General features: G+C 37.0%; 1 pseudogene; it reads right to left on the bottom strand.

Moving 5' to 3' along the window:
- Positions 1 to 1,247: 1,247 nt before the first annotated feature.
- Positions 1,248 to 17,934, bottom strand: LOC142546201 (putative methyltransferase PMT26; annotated as a pseudogene).
- Between the last annotated feature and the right edge of the window lie 1,508 nt (positions 17,935 to 19,442).

Below are 19,442 nucleotides of genomic sequence, written 5' to 3'. Positions count from 1 at the left end.
GGGGATATCAAGAGCATATGAATTCTTTGTTCAAAAAGTTGGTAGATGGCCTTGGAAACCACTGCTGCAAAAACCGTTCATTCTTCCCAAACACAGATTCATTCTCTGGTTGTTTGCTCACTCAAAATTCCTCACTCGGGACAGACTTGATTTTATCACAGATAAATCGTGCATGTTGTGCCAAGCAGACAATGAATCGGTAAGCCACATTTACTTAAAATGCAAAATCTCGACAGAGGTGTGGTGGGTTTCTTCGATGCTTAGCATGAACTAGTAAATGGGTTCTTCGAATGCGCTATCGAAGGCGCTCCGAGGAGTGTATCGAGGTAACTCAATTATTAACAAGATGAGACATATTGCTCTTGTTGCTACTATTTATCTACTTTGGAATCCAAGAAATAGAGCAATGTTCGAAAATGAGAAACACGATGTTGATGCTATGATTAAGAAGATAAAGATACTGTCCTCTCGTTGTATCCCTAGTGCCATAGGTTTGTTTAAGCAGGATTGTATGTGAGTCTATGTTGTTTCTTATTGTGTGCATGCTCCTGGGGAGACTCAGTGTAATTTTGTTGCTTTACTTTGATGTTACTTTGATGTGTGCTATGTCCTGAGAATGCTCAGTCTACTTTTATAATTACTCACATTTTTACCAATTTTAATGGAATCCTTTCACTAAAAAAAATTTAGATAAATAAACCATAGCAGGGTAATGGAAGTTATCATTACTGCTCAAATAAACCATACGAGAGTCACATTTGAAAGGAAAATCACATTATTTATTGGGAATTCAAATGTAAAATTTGAAATGTTCCCAACAAAAGATGAGTTTTTCCATTGATAAATATAAATTTCCAACAGTTAGCAAGAGTGAATCATACATGGTTGTGCTTGGATAGCACAACCTAAGTGTAAGCCATCGTAACTTTCGGCATGTGTGCGTTTGTCTATACTTATATGCGAATATGTGTCTAAGAAGAAATAGAGAACATCCTCAAAATTTCCAAGGAATCCAGCTATACCACAAAGTCCAAAAAGACCTTTTAATTATCCCTAACCAAACATTTTTGTTGTATCAAAAGGAGTTGAAAGGTCTTTGCTGGGAATATCCCTACAGCTCATCATCTGACAACCATCAAAGAGAGAATAGTTTCGAAGGAAAGAATGTTTTCAAGTAGCATAACTGAACAAGGATTAATTTGAAGGCAAACTGAAAAACAAAATAAAGACGAATTAACTTAGGAATAGTAAAAAGTGCATAATAAAATAGAATACGCCAATACATGATATTACAACAATTTGTTCCTCATTGCTTCATTTATAACTATATCACAAAACCTCGACATTAGAAACATTAAAGTAAAACACATGTACACTTGATAATATAACTCGGGCCACCATGTTTGAATGAATTTTCTACCATCCTTTATTAAGACAACTCCCACAATTACCAAACAGTAAAAACGTCACAATAAAGCCTTGGTGCTGATTACACCTGCATCATAAAAAACATAAAAAGATCATCCAACAAGCCGTAATGTTCTTGTCCCGATCTAGTTTAAGGAGTAAGTGAAGGAGAAAAAAGGCCAAAATAGTAAACAAATCTGAGAGTGTCCAAAAATGTACATGAAAAAGGTGAAAAAAGGATATAAAATCATATCAAAACATATCTTGAAATCGAATAAACCTAGTGGAAGTACAATAGCAGAGTACACTTCACAGAATTAAGCTTTCGTGCCGCTAAGTATTAAATTAGCTTTGATACAAACCTAGTCTCTGCACCTGACAAGTAAGCCTCCGGAGTCATCGTGTGTATGATGTGATGCTTTAAGCCATGGGATATTTAATTGTCTCTTCATCTTTAGGGCGCCACATGGATTTTTGGGCACACAACATTCCTTCCTTATCTTTAGAGTACGTCATGCGAATATCCCACTGCAGTGACTTGAACAAGTTCTCGAGTTCATTAATTATGTCGATGGTGTCCCTGATTATAATATTTCCACCAGGTCTCAAAATCCGATCGACCTCAGAAACCAAAGCCATGAAATTACACCTGTCACCCGAATGATTAGAACAACCCTACAACACAAGTATCTAAATCAAAACATTGAGTCTCACTCGTACTTTGCTTTGATCTTCGAGAAAAGATGATCAGCATGGAGAAGATCGTAAGATCTTGGGTAAGTACTAAATGATTCACACCAGTCATGATAAATTCCGAATAGACCTCGTTCATATATAATGGGTAGTGTATCAGGAGCATCTACAGAGATGATATTCATAACCCACAAATTCAACTCTTTCAGAGCGGCAGCAAATCTGCATAGTGAAGTCATCATTAGTACAAGCTATGTGATAGTGTGTGAATTGTGATAGGAGAATGAAATAGATTTATGCAACTGAAACAAATCAGTAAAAACCTGAATGATGAACAAACACTCACGGAATGTTCTGGCACATCAAGTAAAATGGAAAGACTGAAATTATTGAATCTAAATATGTTCAAAATAGCAAACATACTGCTATAATTGAGCAATCCTCAATATGCTAATAGTGGTTCTCCAGGAAGAAAAAGCTCAATTACAAAGAAAGAAACATACTATGGGGTCACAAGTTTGAACACGAAGAGAATATGGTAAAAAGAACATCAAGAACCTGTTGATTCCTTTAAACTTAAATTATATGTGATAGGGTGTGATTGTCGTTCCTGGCTAAACAATGAACTCGAGAGGTAATGAATGAAACTTTCCTTGAAGTATACATTACGAACCAGCTGGTTCTTTGGTATATTATTCTACTTACCCTCCATAGACAGCTCGCATGTCCATGACATTTCTCACAGTAGACCACTTTATTCCCAATCCACTTAGATATGATTTACTCACTACACGTTTCCAGTGTTTTATATCAGCTGCAAAATCTTCTGGAGCTGGCTTCCCATACACTCCAACCTGGGAAGACAACAACCAATAGGGTGTTTTCCCCAACCTGGCAGGCCACAGGTCTGGCCATTGAGATCCGCGTTCTGATGAAGCAACTGGCACCTTGTGCAAACATGCTTGTAAAGGTACATTCCTGAACGTATAAAATAAGCTAGCATTTGAGATTATCATAAAAAAATAACTAATAGAAAACAGATGTATATATACAGCACTGTAACACATTTTAATGAAATTGATAGGAGGTGTCAATATTACTTGTCGTATCACGTTGTTTTAAGTCCGTTGTTACATGGTTTTGTTGTGTCAAGTCCTTATTTCGGTTCATTTATTTGACAGTTTGTGTATACGAGCCACTATTCACTTGAATTGGTTGTTTTCTAGGCAAAAGTGGCAAAAAAAGGTGGTGGAGCGAAATGTTTGGCAGCAGAGGTTGTGCTAGGTCCGTAATCGATGAAAAGTTTGGTTGTCGACAGAACAGATCGTGCCAGGGCCTGCAAAATTGAACGCCCCAGCGCCACCTGAAGGAAGAGAAAAGAAAATTTCAGAGCAACGCGAGCTGGGGCCTGTAAAAATGACGACCCAGCTGATTTTTGGCCAAGAAGGAAATAAAAGGTGGACTCTTGGGACATAGAGATCCGGTACAAGCAGCAGCAGCAGAAGAGAAGAGGGAGAAGAGCACAAGCCAAGAACTCACACAACTTTTTCTCCTTTTCTATTTGTTGGGATTAAGGGGTTTGATTTATGTGAAAACCACGATTTTTTTTCATGTAACTATTTATTTAATTATAGACATATATAAGATTGTATTTTCGAAATTTCGATATTATTGTGAATAATAATAAATTCAAAAATATTAAATAATACACGGTGTTCGAAATTTTCAAGCCAATAAATGCATTAAATTCGAAAATCCAGTACACAATAATCAATAATTTTGAAATTTAGCTTAAAATGTCAATCAAATTTGGAAGAAAAGATTACATGCTTGACAACTTTTGCCCAACAAGTAAGTTAGTTAATTCAATAAAGTACAGGTACGTCATGAATCTGCACAAGAAAGCAGTCCACGTTCAACCACCAAAGCCCATACATAATTTCGAAAATTGCATATACTTGGGGACCAAGTTTTCGACATTGGCAAGGTAATATGTATGGAAGAAATATCAACCGAATTATCGTAAGCTTTGCACCTCACCACCTATAAATATCACACCCGTGTCATTCAAAATTTACACCATTCCATCACTCTATATTTTCGAAATTCTCTCCTCAAGTGCTGTCAAATTTTTCGAGTCAAAAGTTCTTTCAAGTATCGAAGTGTTGTCCATGTTAGGAAAATTATTTCCATCGCTTTAGTGCTTACAATCTAATCTTCACCGTTCAGAATACGCTATCGTATATTCTGAATAACATATCCAAACTTCAGTAAAATCCAACGGTTATTTTTTTGTATATAGCTTCCGCAAGAAAACTGCTCCGATTCTAGGCTAGAATAACATAACTACTGTTTTTCATCCTTAAACAGGTCAAAAAACCTTCCAAACCCGATCTCCACCGTTCACGATTTATTTGACTTACTTTTGGACGCATTGTGCAAGTTTAAGTCCGATCTCAAGATTCAATAAGTTGCAAAGGATTCTGCAAGATGACTGATTTTCGGCCGAAGTGCGGCTGCGTGTTCAAAATGCCGTTTGCGTGATTCTTCTGTGGTTTTCGAATTCTTCAAGCGATACTAAGGTAAGTGGGCTTGCTTTAGAACTATAAATTTCATTTACGGCTTATTTTGTTTTCTAAAGTTTCGGTCGAACATTATTCTTTCCCTTCTTGTGATACGATACACCATGTTTTGGTACTGTGAGGGATCAATTAGATATAGGTGGGAATCCCAACATGCGATAAGATTATAGCCCTTACACGATGAGATTATAACCGATAAATGGGCTAGCCTCTTAGAGGAGTAAAAATTAGGAACTGATAAAAGTAGACTATGGAAAGTAGAAAAATCTCAGTGTCTAGGCCAATTTTATGTTTACGTTTATGCTCATGTTATATTTATATGAACTATGTTATGCATGATATGATATTTTTCGAAGATCATGTCTATTTGTTATGTTTGTGCTCGATCAGCCCCCACTTGCTGAGTGACAACCATCAATCATCCTTTGCTTTCCTTCCCCGGAGAAGTCTGAAGAACAAATCGAAGAAGAAGAAGAACAAGCTTAGTTTTTGGGCTGATAATAGAGAGAAATCGAGAAGTCCATGTTAGTCATGTTTCATTTTAAGTTCTTATTTAATTCAAGTTGTACAATGCTTTCGGAAGTTTATTTATGCTTTCAAACTTTTACGTTGTAAAGAAAGTGTCGATTATGATTTATAAATTGGTTCGCTAGACTTTGATATACGAGACTAATCGTTTTCAATTGTATGGTTGTTAAATAGCGCCGGTGTCGACTAACGACGACTTAGGGCATGTCATTTAAGTGATATCAGAACCTCCAGGTTGGAAAAAAAATTGTCAGATTTTGGCAAAGGGCCGAGGCAGTCTCGTCCAAAACGGCCCAACGAGTAATAATCACAACCTTGTGTGTTCTTTCATCTAGACATCCGAAATCGCGTTTTTGCCGTTTTAAGAAAGTTCCGTAGAGCTAATTTTCGTAGGGAATTCCGAATTCGATTCCTTCGGTTGTTTTGGACCACTCTTGGCGTATGTTTTCAATCAATATGTCAATCCTTGAACTTTCTGTTTTTGAAAAATTTCTCAAAAAATCCCGTTCTATGTGTTTCTTGACTATTTGTCGAATTTTTATGGAATTGTATTAGAGATACAATTATTATTTGTCTATATTGTTGGGAATATACTTATCAGAGATGAGTTGGCTTAAACTTCCGACTTAAGATGAAATATTTGATTCGGGAATGATAAATTATTTATGAAAAATTAATATGAGAAAATCTGATATAAGAATTATATAATAAATTTTGGATTAAGTTTGGGTTCTTAAAAATGCTAAACACTAACTTTAAATATATAGAATCTTGAATATCTTATTTAAAATGAATGTGAAAAACAATAAACTTAGGTTAAGAGATTTATATTATTTTGGGATAACTAGTAGGCTATGACCTTATGTAAATAAAGTAAGTAATATCTTGTATATCGAGAAAGTATAACACAATAAGTTTTTACCTTTTTATGGTAAGAAGAATGATTCAAGGAGAATGACATTCAATAAACTCCTTTGTATTAGAGTACGCTATGCTCGTGGTCTTGATGAAAACAAGATTTAGTAAAAGAATAATTATTTGAGGATTAGTTTCTTTCGTACAATGTTAAATGAAATTTTATTTCATAACGACTAGGTTATAATTTTCGAGATTTAAGTCTAACATGCTATAAATTGAAAATGAGTTAAGTTCAAGAATTCATATGAGTTTTAAGTTTTGAGATATTAATCGTGATAATTTCAAGATATAATAAAATCGATATCGATTCGCATATATTCAGTGCCGGTTTGATTCAACTCACTTTGGTAGATTTTGACGTCATTCAAAAGGATGGATTGGTTATCTAAAAGCAATGCAATAATAGATTGTCGGACTAAGAATGTCAAACTCCGAACCCCAAACCAAGAAGAAATCATGTGCCATGACAATGCCAAGAAACATAAATATATTTTCCGCTTCCCAGACTTGTAAAGACATGAAATCGGGCAAAGAATTTTACCTAGCAATGATGAACGAAGTGCAGGAAGGAGTTAAGCTGAAGTTGGAAGATATTCCAGTAGTACGAAAACTTTCGGGCGCATTTCCAGAAGGGCTGCCTAGAATGGTATTGGTCCGTGAATTAGAGTTCGAGATAAATTTAGTACATGATGTTGTACCAATCTCCGAGTCACCCTACCGAGTGGCTCTATCTTAACTCAAAAAGCTAAAAGAATAACCCCAAGAGTTGTTAGACAAAAAGAAGATTCGACCAAGTGCATCCTCTAGGGGAGCTCCAGTCCTATTTGTAAAGAATAAGAATGAAAGCATGGGATTTTGAAGTATGAGAATTTGTATCGATTATAGAGAACTCAATAAGATCACAATCAGTAATAAATATCTTATTCCAATGATAGACGATCTTTTCGATCAACTTAAAGTAGCTACTGGCTTCTTCAAGCTCGACCTGAGGACATGCTATCATCAGCTAAAGATCAGAGCAGAAGACATCCCGAAGATAGCCTTCAGAACAAAGTACGAGTATTACGAGTTCACGATAATACCATTTGGATTGACAAATGCTCCAATAGCTTTCATGGACCTCATAAATAGAATTTTCAAGCCATTAATTGACAAATTCATAGTGATATTTATCAATGATATCCATGTCTATTCTCCCAGCAAGGAATACCACAAAAAGCTCCTCCACCTAGCTCTACAAACATTACCGGAGAAAGAGCTCTATGTCAAATTCAAGAAATGTGAATTCTAGCTAAGAAGTATGACTTTCTTAAGTCATTTGATATCGGAATCAGGAGTATCCGTTGACTCAAAGAAAGTAGAGGCAATTCTAGATTGGCCAAGCCTTAAGAATGCGACCAAAGTGAGAAGCTTCCTTGGTTTAGCAGGCTATTACCGGCAGTTCGTCGAGAGCTTCTCTTCAATAACCGTATCACTGACAAAACTAACACAGAAGAACACAAAATTCTATTGGAGCGAAAGATGTGAAAAGAGATTTCAAACATTAAATGAGAATCTTGCACACAGCGTCAGTGTTGGTATTGCCTATGAAGGACAAAGATTTTACCATCTACAATGACGCATCAAAGGAAGGTCTATAATGCGTGTTTATGCAAGAAGGGAGGGTCATTGCTTATGCATCGAGACAGTTGCAGCCGCATGAGCAAAACTACCTTACTCAATATCTCGAGTTGGCAGCAATGGTCTTTGCTTTGAAATTTTGGAGACACTACCTTGATGGTACCAAGTCTGAAATCTTCACAAACCACCAAAGCCTCAATTATTTGTTCGCTCAAAAGGAATTGAATATGAGATGAAGACAGTAGATAAAGTTACTCAAGGGACAATGACTTGAGACAATTAGCTACCACCCCGGCAAGGCAAATAAGGTAGCCGATGCTTTAAGTCGGAAAAACATGAGTAATATAAACCTATCATCACTCTCCACGCAATCATGCTTTCGGGAAACAGTCAAGTTAAATCAGAATTGAGACATGACACCAGAGAAGTTCAAAGAACAAGCCAATGACGGAAAGACATTGGTTTTTCAAGTGAACCCAGACGAATTCCTATGGATGAGATGACGATTGTGTGTGTGTGCCAGACATCGACAATCTTCGACAAGAAATGATGTCAGAGGTGCATGAGTCAAAATTTTCGGTTCATCCCGAAAAAGGATTAGAAAAGCTCGATAAAAAATGCACTTGTCAAAATTTTTAAAAAGAAAACTAATAATGTAGACACTTGGTTGAGAATATAAACTATCATCTCACCAGGCAGCATTTGGATCATCTGAATCTGGGCAAAGTGGTGGATCATTTTCCAACCTTTGTTCATAACATTCATTTGAAATAGGCTTGCGATATACTGCAATCCCCACTCCATTAACCATGTCCTTGGAAATTGATACAACATCCCAGCACATTGCTTTGGTGAGTTTCTTCATGGCTGTCAATATTTTGCAGATAAATGTATATAAGGTTAAAAAACCACATCAGCTTCAAGGGATAGCAAATAGCACATGTACCTTCCCAAATTCCAACATCTTCAGGAAGTGTCTGGTAAATGGGAGTCGCTGACCAAACAAAGAAACCTCCAGGCCTTAGTAAACGGTTCAGCTCCAACAGAAGCTTACCACCTGAACATTGTTATATGTCATTGATGTCCCGTGAGAACCAAATGAAGTTAATCGAGTATTAGCTAACAAAGTAGTAACATATACAACCGAAGAAAGAATGAAATTTTTTATGCCCAAAAAATAATCCTTTTATATCAAATATTAAGCTCAAACACTCGTGCAATAGTCAAAAAATATTTCTCAAGTACAGAAAAAATTACCTTCAATATGCCAAGGTACCCTACAACGTGCACAATGTACAACATCAAAAACTCCTCCTGGGTATGTAAGTCTTTTTGTACCCATAACAGCACAAATAGCAGGTATTCCTCTTTCAAGTGCAAATTGAACCTGAGCTTCATGCTCATCTTTCGGAGCCAATGACATGGTTAGCACATCTCTGTCAAAAAGAAACCCCCCGAAGCTAGCAACTCCACATCCGACATCCAAAACAACTCGGGAGCGCTTTCCCCAGGCAATATCAGGCACAGACTACATAACAGTCAATAATAGAGAACTAAATGTCAAAACAACTTTGAGCAGAAAAGCCACACCATAAGAATTTCTTTTGGGATGCACCTATGAGTATCAACGAGGTCATTTATAACTAAAAATTATACCACATGAATATATCACATAATTCAAATATTTCTATGCACATGCCTCATATCATACCTGACATTGTCAACAAAAGCAGTAAATTATTTATCATGATTCAGAAAAGAAAATAAAAATGTCTAATGGTCACTAAACCAAATACAAGCCATATGACAAATATTTGCTATTGTGAGATAAACTGACCAGCTAATTTCCTCGTGTGCTGTAAATTAAGTAAAATGAAGAGAGATACATTACATATTCAGGCACTTACAACATTTTACCTCTTGTATGACATCAATGTAATGAAGAGCACCATGTTTAAATTGGGTGCCACCACCAGGGAAGGTAAGGTGTTCACCAGTAACTTTAACCCAATTTTGGTGTCCTTTAACTAGTGCAAGCTTGATATGAGGGACATTACGGTACCAAATCTATCAAACCAAGCAAAAGAAGTCGATGTAAATGAACCAAAAAATACGGGCACCATAATAATCTCTTTCTTAAGCACTTTACCTTTTCCCGGCTAGTAGCCCATTCGATTGGGTATTGGTATCCATCTGGAAGTGGAACAAGGCACGTCGGAGGATCATCTGGGCAATGCCTCTCCCTGTGTTCGTAGTGCTTAGTTGATGGAAGCTGTCTGATCACAGCCCAGTTGTCAAGGCATGGAATGTAATCTGTCCCCGCAGAAGTGTTGCAAAGCTTCCAGTGGTAATATTTTTTATTCTCCAACTCTGATGATTTTTGGGCTTCATTCTCATTCTTTGATTCCAACGCCTGAGTTGAAAAGACTCCATTTTGAGTTTTAGATTCTTCCAAAACCTCTGCTTCAGACTCCTTATCTTTCTTGTCTACCAACCGCATCTCCCCATCTTTTGTCTCTCCAGAACTTTTACCCGATTTTTCCTCTGTGTCAACAGCATTGGTCTCATCAGTCTCTACAGGTTCTGATTTTGACACCTTAGATTCCCCATTTTCTTTCATTTCTTTTTTATTTTCTAATTCAATTTCTGATCCTCCTTCTCTATTTCCATCTTCAGACTTCTCTTCAGATTGATCTTCCAGCTTTTCCTCAGTGTTCACATTGATCTCTTCAAAGTTCTCATTCTTTTCCTCCTGATTTGAGTTCCCATTGGTGTCGCCTTTGGTTGCATCCTCAGGCAAATCACCTGGGTTATCCTCAAACTGCTTAGACTTTCCATCATCAGTCATATCATTATTATCACTTGCACTATCACTACTCCTCTTCGTTCCTGGCATCATCAATACTGTCGCTACCACTCTCTAAAACATGGGTTTTCACATCCTTCTTGTTCTCCACAGAAACATCAGTGTCTTCAACAGGAACCACAGTATATGACATCATCATCCACACTCCAATTAAAAGAAGGGCTACGGAAACCACAATTGCAACTGTTGAACAGTATCCAGATGACGGTTTTCTCCCATCAACTCTGGAGTATTTTCCTGATGCCATATTTCTGTTTGAATACTTCAATTAGTCAAGGAACAAATTATTCATACACATACAATGTAACCACATTATACGACTGATTCTCAAATTTAAGAGGAGAATGTCAACTAACATTTAGGAAGAGCAAGGCACAAGCAAAGAGAGTTTTTTTTAGGACAACAAATAGGAAAAAAATCAATTCAAAATTAGTTCTTAGTAGGGTTAAAATAAATTGAGCCAGCTCATTAACATATTTTTTGAATTCGAGCCGAGGTAGAGTTGCGCCGTAATTTTTCTTGAGTTGAACTCAGGCATAGTTCACTTTGTTTAATTGCTCACGAGACTTGATAAAGATATGTATATACTTGTATATGTAAACAATAGTATCCTTTCACAGCAGTCTTGCCACATCCATTGCATTTAGCAACATTCATCTCCATTACCTTCTGTATTTCAACTTATCTCTTTAAAATAATATGGTGCTTCTCCTTCTATCTATATTCACCCTCATCGTCACCCCATTATGCAGCTTCAGAAAACAAAAATGTCATGACAATTATCTCAGCAGCCTCTCTCCCACCACACTTTTGGCCTGGCAGTGTAGTATATTAAAGGCCGATGGAATAAAAAACGGAAAAACGAAGAGGCATAAACGCCTTCAATAAAATATTTATTCAAAGCTTCAAAAGCTGAATTAATCGGTAAAAATTGATTACAATCTCAAAGTTTCTGCAGAATATATAGAATAGCTCACACCTAATGATAAGATATCAATCTAATTTAAATAACAAGATAAAAACAAACTTTTTATTTATCCTAACAACCTTATCAACCTAATATTCTTATCAACACTTATCAACACTCTCCCTCAAGCTGGAATGTACAAGTTGTACATTCCTAGCTTGTCAACCATTTTTTCGAACAATGGCCTAAAAAGGCCTTTTGTTAGGATATCGGCAGTTTGTTCCGAAGTTGGGGTATATGCTATGCTGATAGTTCCTTCATCTATCTTCTCTTTAATAAAGTGTCGATCAACTTCAACGTGTTTAGTTCGATCATAGAGCACTGGGTTGTGACATATGCTTATCGCAGCCTTGTTGTCGCAAAATAGTTTTAATGGCATACTTGCATTCATTTTCAGTTCTTCAAGTAACATTTTCCACCATAAAGCTTCACATATACCATGAGCCACTGATCTTAACTCGGCTTTTGCGCTGCTCCTTGCTACTACTGATTGTTTTTTACTCTTCCAAGTTACCAAATTTCCCCAGACAAAAAAAAAATACCCTGATGTGGATCTTCTATCACCCACTGATCCGGCCCAATCTGCATCAGTGAATATTTCAACATTTCTTGCTTCTGTTTTCTTGAAGAGAAGTCCTTTTCCCAGAGTCCTCTTAAGGTACCTTAAGATTCGATAGACGGCTGTCATGTGTTCTTAAGACGGGGCATGCATAAACTGGCTTACACAACTCACTGAAAAAGCTATGTCTGGTCTAGTATGAGCAAGATAAATTAGTTTCCCTACTAGGCGTTGATATCTTCCTTTCTCCACAGGGGAACCATTTTCTCTCAATTTCTGATTTGGATCCATAGGTGTGTCAGCTGGTTTACATCCTAGCATTCCTGTCTCATTCAAAAGATCAATCACATATTTCCGTTGAGATACCGAGATTCCAGATTTGTTTCTTGCCACTTCCATGCCAAGGAAGTACCTCAATTTTCCCAAATCTTTCATTTCAAACTCAGCTGCAAGTTTCAGTTTCAGCCTTTCCATTTCATGTAGATCAACTCCGGTAAGAACAATGTCATCCACGTAAACAATAAGAATCGTTATTTTTCCATCTTTGTGTCTGTAAAATAGAGTATGATCAGTATGAGCCTGTAGAAATTCAAGTTTTATAATCACTTTGGTGAACTTATCAAACCAGGCTCGTGGAGATTGCTTCAGACCATAGAGTGACTTTTTTAACCTGCAAACTTTACCACTCTTCCTTTCTTCATCAAACCCAGGAGGTAGATCCATGTATACCTCTTCTTCTAGATCCCCATTCAAAAAAGCATTCTTTACATCCAGTTGATATAGAGGCCAATCTAGATTTGTTGCCAAGGATAATAGAACTCGTATTGTATTGATTTTTGCAACTGGTGCAAAGGTTTCTTGATAATCTACACCATAGGTTTGTGTGTATCCCTTCGCAACCAATCTTGCTTTGTAACGTTCAACTGAGCCATTAGCCTTGTATTTAATCGTGAAGACCCACCTACAACCAACAGGGATTTTGTCCTTGGGTTGTTGAACAATGTCCCAAGTTTCATTCATTTCCAATGCCCGCATTTCTTCGAGGACAGCTTGTTTCCATCTGAAATCGTTTCAAGCCTCTTGGATTGTGGATGTAACCTTTGCACTTGACAGATTAGAGATTAATGCCTGAACCGAAGCTGATAGATGTTCATATGCCACATACTTAGCCACTGGATATTGTGTGCAAGATCTGGTTCCCTTTCGTAATGCAATAGGGACATCTAAATCTGGACATGAGACATCATGCTGTGGATCATCTAAAGTATCAGGGACATCTAAATATGGACATGAGACATCATGCTGTGGATCATCTAAAGTATCAGGGACATCTAAATCTGGACATGAGACATCATGCCGTGGATCATCTAAAGTATCAACCGACCGAACCTCCGAGTTGGAGACTTGGCTGCCAAGAATCTTTGGTTCTACCACGGTATCTGGATGTTTCTTTCGTGAGAAGTGTAAAGGAAACGGCTGTAGTAATTCTCCCCCTGCCGTTGACAGATTTGGAGTAGGAAGATTCCAATGATACTCCAAAGTATTGGGAAGGACTGGTTCTGAATTTGTGTTCTCTGTATTATGGAAAGTGGTAGATTGTGTTTTTGGAAAGAATGCTTGTGTCTCGAAGAAGGTAACATCCCGAGAAATAAAATATCGTTTTGTATCAACTGAATAACACCGATAACCTTTTTGGGTCGAAGAGTATCCTAGAAATATGCATTTATGAGATCGAGGATCTAATTTACTCCTATTTTGATCGTGGATATGTACAAAGGCAGTGCATCCAAATACTCTAAGTTCTAAGGAAGATGACAGCCTATGTTCTGGATAGGATTGATGAAGACGATCAAGAGGAGATTGAAACTCTAAGACACGGGAAGGCATTATATTTATCAAATAACATGCTGTTAGAATGGCATCCCCCCAAAAATATTTAGGGACATGTGATGTGAATAAGAGAGCACGCGCTACTTCCAATAAGTGACGATTTTTCCTTTCTGAAATTCCGTTCTGTTGAGGTGTATTAACACAAGAACTTTGGTGAATGAGACCATTCTCACTTAAAAATTTGTTAAGCACGGAGTTGAAAAATTCAGTTCCATTATCTGTACGCAATATATGAATAGTAGCATCAAATTGCGTTTTGATCATGGAATAAAAGTTTCGAAAGGTTTGTTCAACCTCCGATTTTTCCCTTAAAAGATACACCTAACAGACACGAGTATGATCATCAGTAAAAGTAATAAACCATCGCCGATTGGAAGTAGTAGATACTCGAGAAGGTCCCCAAATATCACTATGAATTAGAGCAAACGGTTTAGATGATTTATATGAATTAGGAGGAAAAGGAACACATGTATGTTTTGCCAATTGACAAATTTCACATTGAAATGAGTCATTATTTCGAAATAAATAAGGAAATAACCGTCTTAAATACAAGAAATTTGGATGTCCTAATCTGGAATGCAACAATAATATGTATTGTTTGCGAGAAAGAGGAGAATTCCCAACTGCTGTTTGAACATGGTGACTCACGATAGATTCATCCCGAAAATAGTAGAGACCTGAGTTTGCATTAGCACTGCCAATCCTCTTCCCCGAGGTCAGGTCCTGAAAAATACAAGTAGATTATGTGAAATTAACAGTACAATTCAAATCCTTTGTAAGTTTGCTGATGGACAACAAATTGCAGGACAAATTAGGAACATGCAAAACATCCTTAAGAACAATCGAATGGTTGAGTAAAATAGTTCCTACACCATGCACAGGAGTATATGATCCATCGGCAATTTTAACCTTTTGGTGACTTGTACTGGGAATATATGATAAAAACAAACTCTTACTGGAAGACATATGATCCGACGCCCCAGAATCTATGATCCAAGTCTCACTTTTTGTAGTTAGGTCACTGAGGGCTGTGAATTTGGTACCTTTCTTAGCCAAGTTGGAACATCCATTAGCATCAGAGAAGAATTTACAGAGTTGCTCCATTTGCGTCTTCGAGAAGCCTGCTGCAGATTGGTTTTCATCTACATCCGAGTTGGCTGAAGCTTGAAGTCCCCTTTTTTCTCGGTTTTTGAATTTGTTTGGGACCCAATTCGCCGGTTTACCGTGTATTTTCCAGCAAGTTTCAACAATATGATACGGTTTTTCACAATGTTCACACCAAGGTTTACCATTCTTCATATTAGGATCAATACGATTTTCTGAAGTGCGTGTGGCGAGGGCCGAATTTTCAGTGAAAGGTAATGTGTGAAGCATCACCCTTTTCCGGTTCTCCTCTCTACGAACCTCTGCAAAAACCTCATCGATTGATGGTAACGGCTTCATCCCTAAAATACGCCCACGAACCTCGTCTAAACTTCGATCCAGCCCAGCGAGAAGGTCATAAACTCGTTCCTTTGCCACCATCTCGCGATACAAGATCCCATCGGCTGGATCTTTCCATTCACAGACAGTGAATAGATCCATTTCATGCCACAATTTTTTGAGTGTGTTGAAGTATTGAGTGACAGCACCATCTCCTTGCTTCAAGTTTCGAATCTGATTACGTATTTCAAACACTTGAGAGGAGTCTTCAAGGTCAGAGTACGCCAAAGTCACAGCATCCCAAATATCCTTAGCAGTGAGATGGAAGAGGTATATTTCACTGATACTTTCTTCCATCGAATTGATAAGCCACGTCATCACCATTGAATTTTGAGTATCCCTATTTTGATAGGTGGGATCCGTGGCAGAAGGTGGTGAAATGGACCCATCAAGATACCCAATTCTCCCTTTGCCTCGAATCACCAATTGAATGGAACGAGACCATTGAAGAAAGTTTTTTCCGTTTAGTTTGTGATTCGTAATTTGAAGAGGTGCAGATTCAAAGGTATGAGGGGAAGGAATTGCGTTTGGTCCAGAGATCGTGGAAGAATTTTCCGATCTGGAGGCGTTATGGCTCCCGGAATATGCCGTTTTAACCATCGGTAGAAGCCTTCAATTGTGCTCTGATACCATAAAGGCCGATGGAATAAAAAACGGAAAAACGAAGAGGCATATACGCCTTCAATAAAATATTTATTCAAAGCTTCAAAAGCTGAATTAATCGGTAAAAATTGATTACAATCTCAAAGTTTCTGCAGAATATATAGAATAGCTCACATCTAATGATAAGATACCAATCTAATTTAAATAACAAGATAAAAACAAACTTTTTATTTATTCTAACAACCTTATCAACCTAATATTCTTATCAACACTTATCAACATATATATAAAAAAATAGGTCCTTTATTTTGTATTTTGGTGGAAAACAAATATCCAACTAATAAAGATTTTTACACTTCTTGTCTATTCAAGTGATAATAGCATGTACTTTTGGTTCGAGTTTTAGTGAATAATTAAAAAAATGATATCCATGTTCATAGTTTCAAACAACAAAGCTTCGATCCAAACATTGGAATATTCAGGGGAAAAAAAGGCTTCAATCGAAGACTGTAATGTTAAAAAAAGGTGGCCTTTGAAAAGGCCTTGAATGTGTTTCGATAAGAACGAGCCGAACTTGAACTCGAACTCAAAATATCTGTCTTTTCAAGCTTCGGAATCAAGCTCAAATATGCTCTAATCAATTCGAGTTCGAACTTGACCCCAAATTTTATGAAATATTCAACTCAGTTAGATTAGTTGTATCCCTAATTCTAAGTCTCAATACAAGTTCAAACCAGGTTCCATGTCTGGAAATGTAGGCGAAACAAACACTAGTAATCATTTCAAAATCATAGAGCAGTAAGGTAATTGCAAAAATGATAAACAGAAAGAGAACTAGTAAAGGGGCCTGAATCTAAGTTTGATGGAGGTATCGCATAGAAAACATTTCTCTGCATTTATGTTCCACGTCAAGGGAAAATAGATATTTTATTACGTGGCCAAAAACTTGAATGAACAGAAAGAAATCGCCGATGCAAGCCCCAGAAAAAATATGCAAATCTCTAGCTACGGACTCATATGATGGTGAAATGTCATTGTTTATACTAATTGCTCAAATAAAACGATGAAAGTACACAACCGGCTATATGAGTGAACTAGGAAAATATCCTGTAAGAGTCTCAATGAATTTTCCGCTGATTCACAGAGTAAATCGTAAGTCCAAAATTTATTACCACATTTTAGACTAGCCTAGATGTTTCGTAACAAAGTGAGTTGTCACTACAAGAACTCATGTTTCGTAACAATAGAAATTGTCAACAAAAATCCCAGTTCAGAAAGGACACAATTCAAGATCAATTAAACTCAAATGTCAAGAAATTTAAGCTAGCAACTTGAATCTAACTTGGGAACACACAGACCCCAAAAAAACACAAGATACCTTGCTGCTCAAATAAATCTAAGAACAGAGCTTATAAAAGCACAAAGCAGCAAACATCAACGGACCAACAAAATCAAACTGAATAAAAAAGACGACTTCCCTATCAAGATCGCTTCAGAAATCACTCACCAAACCAGAACGGCGACTCTAATAAGGTAGCTCAACGGTAGTCTACGGCACAACCGTGGTAACGGAGTTCGTATCGCTACGTTAAAACGGTGCTAGCACCTATGCAAGAAGTGATTCAAGTCCCAGATTTGATTATTCAGGTGTCCAAAACAAGTACTGGATCCGCCACCGCGGCGGCGGAGCTGACGGCGGTGATAAGTGGCTCGAAATTCGATTGATCAAGAGCTGAGACCATGGAGAAGAGCGGAGGAGCGTTGAAAGATGTATGAGCGAGCGGCTTAGGATATTTTTCCAAATGTGAACACTCTTTAATTAGTTGTCAATACAGTTACCGACACAGTTCTTCTGCTGTTTTATTAAAATTTATTAAATAAACAAATTATATATTAAATTAAATTTGGACATAATTCTTTTCAAGTACTATTTAAATTCTTAGAATGAGTATTTTTTGGAATTTGAAAATTTAGTATTTTTATATAAATGATTAGGATAATGAAATTTTAAATTAAAATTACTATCATTGTCTATAAAGTAAAACGAGGTGTTTTGAAAATCTCGGTTTAAAATGAATGACATTTTTCTAGTTTAATTCTAAATATAACGTTTCAGGTTTTGTCCTAAATATTTCAAAAAAACTTCCGAAGTTAATTTTTATGTCTATTTGATAGTTAAAACTAACATGAATAACTCACATGACACTTCCACTCCGTAAAAGCCTAAACCCCAAATCAGATGTCCTAATTTCCATTTCAATTTCGAGTATGGAGCTGCAATAAAATAAAATGATTAAGATCTTCAATTATTTTTCGGTGTGAATTTAATAGCATATAATGAGACATTTACCTTAACCTATGTGACTAGTAGAACTGTTGGGATAGGCTATTAATTTGCTCGTTTTGGTATACGGTGTATTCAAAGGCATGATCAACCGATCATTCTGACTGGTTTCTCTGCACTGAACAAGCTTATGAAACAGGAAGTATATAGCTCAAACATGCAACTTGGAGGACCCAAAATTATGGTCACAAATGGAATAGTTCATCTCACTGTTTCTGATAATGTTAAGGGTATATCACAAATTTGAAGTGGTTAACATTTGTTCCACTATACTCTGGTAGTCCACTCCCCTATTTGACTTCCTCGGATCCTCCTGAGAGACCTGTTCAATATCTACCTGAGACCTAATGCGATCTCTCTTCAGCTATACGCGGTACTATGGATGCTAATGGGAAATGGCTTGGAGGCATATTCAATAAGGATAATTTCATTGAGACACTCGAGGTTTGGGCAAGAACTATTGTGACCAGCCAATGTCAACTTGGTGAAATACTCGTAGGAATTACTCTTGTCGAGGCTCAAACTTAGATGCCAGTAATTCTTGTTGGTCCTAGACAACTAGATTCTTGTGAAAGGGTCATCCCACAAGCAGGTCAGTTGTGGCATCCTAATTCTGTCGCTAAGGCCGCTCAAGCAATATTGAACTTTAATCAAGAAGGAATGCCACTGATCTTCATGCTCGCCAACTAAAGATGCTTCTCAGATGAGCAAATGGATCTCTTCGAATGTGTCATCCAGACTGGATAAGAAATAGTGGAGAACTTTCAGAGTTACCGACAATCCATTTTCATATACATTCCTATAATGAGAGAGCTTCGGGGTGGTGGTTGACAGTAATATTAATCTAGACCATATGTTGAGGAAACAACTAATTAAGGAAATATTCTTGAGCTAGAAGGTATGATTGAGATCAAATTTCGATCTAAGGATCTGTTAGAATGCATGGGTAGGTTTGATCATGATCCAATGAAACTGAAGCTAAA

This window comes from Primulina tabacum, chromosome 1, assembly GCF_025594145.1.
Source record: "Primulina tabacum isolate GXHZ01 chromosome 1, ASM2559414v2, whole genome shotgun sequence".
Taxonomy (NCBI): domain Eukaryota; kingdom Viridiplantae; phylum Streptophyta; class Magnoliopsida; order Lamiales; family Gesneriaceae; genus Primulina; species Primulina tabacum.
The sequence above is the reverse complement of the archived record's forward strand: the minus strand, read 5'-3'. Positions and strand labels throughout refer to the sequence as shown.